Raw genomic sequence first — 960 nt, 5'->3', positions numbered from 1 at the left:
AAACTGCATTTTGTATTTACTTGCATTATCTTTGACTAATATTTAAATTTGTTTGATGATCTGAAACATTAAAGTATGACAAACGTGCAAAAAAAATAAGAAATCAGGAAGGGGCCCAACACTTTTTCACACCACTGTAATTCCGATATCGATATGAACACTATAAAAAAAAAGCCTCATAAAAACGGCCAAGAACACCCACAACAGATGTCTATATATAAAAACTTCTGAAAAATGAATTTTCCAAGTCTATGAAACCTCCTCCTATAAAACTATATAATATTTAAGAAAAAAAACAGCACAAATAAATTAATGTTCACCTTATACCAAACTATAGGCTGACATACACTACCAGTCTTAAGTTTTTGAACAGTAAGATTTTTAATGTTTTTAAAGAATTTCCTTCTGCTCACCAAGCCTGAATTTATTTGATCCAAAATACAGCAAAAACATTTTTACTATTTAAAATAACTGTTCTCTAATTTTAATATATTTTAAATGTAATTTATTCCTGTGCTGAATTTTCTGAATTTTCAGCAGCAATTACTCCGGTCTTCAGTTTCATCTTCAGTTTCAGAAATCTGTCAAGTTGCAGAAGTTGCAGAAAGCGAGAAAGTAAGGAAAGAATGAGTTTAAGGAAATGAAAATGTGAAATATCTCCTGAGTATTTAAACTGGGCTTTTGGACACCTCCCAAATGGTGTTTTGACCAATTAGATGTCGTCTTTGCTCGGGTGTTGCTATATTTCTCCTCCCAATTCATAAATCAAATGTTATCTTATCAGTCACATGGTCTGAATTTATTTTGGACATTTTGGACATAATTTCTATAACAAGAATATGATATATTTGACAAAGTATTGATTGGAAGAAGCAAGAAGATCAAGAAGATTCAAACACACACATACTAAACATGAATATGAAGTTATTCAATAGTTATTAAAAAGACATACACAATGCG

General features: G+C 30.4%; 1 protein-coding gene across 4 annotated transcripts in view; it reads left to right on the top strand.

The window, feature by feature from the left end:
- The window catches only part of LOC107660851 (CASK interacting protein 2), a 66,188-nt gene that overhangs the window by 56,749 nt on the left and 8,479 nt on the right, over nt 1–960 (top strand). The window lies entirely within an intron of this gene.

This window comes from Sinocyclocheilus anshuiensis, unplaced genomic scaffold, assembly GCF_001515605.1.
Source record: "Sinocyclocheilus anshuiensis isolate Anshui unplaced genomic scaffold, SAMN03320099.WGS_v1.1 scaffold2562, whole genome shotgun sequence".
In the NCBI taxonomy this organism is placed as follows: Eukaryota; Metazoa; Chordata; class Actinopteri; order Cypriniformes; family Cyprinidae; genus Sinocyclocheilus; species Sinocyclocheilus anshuiensis.
The sequence above is the reverse complement of the archived record's forward strand: the minus strand, read 5'-3'. Positions and strand labels throughout refer to the sequence as shown.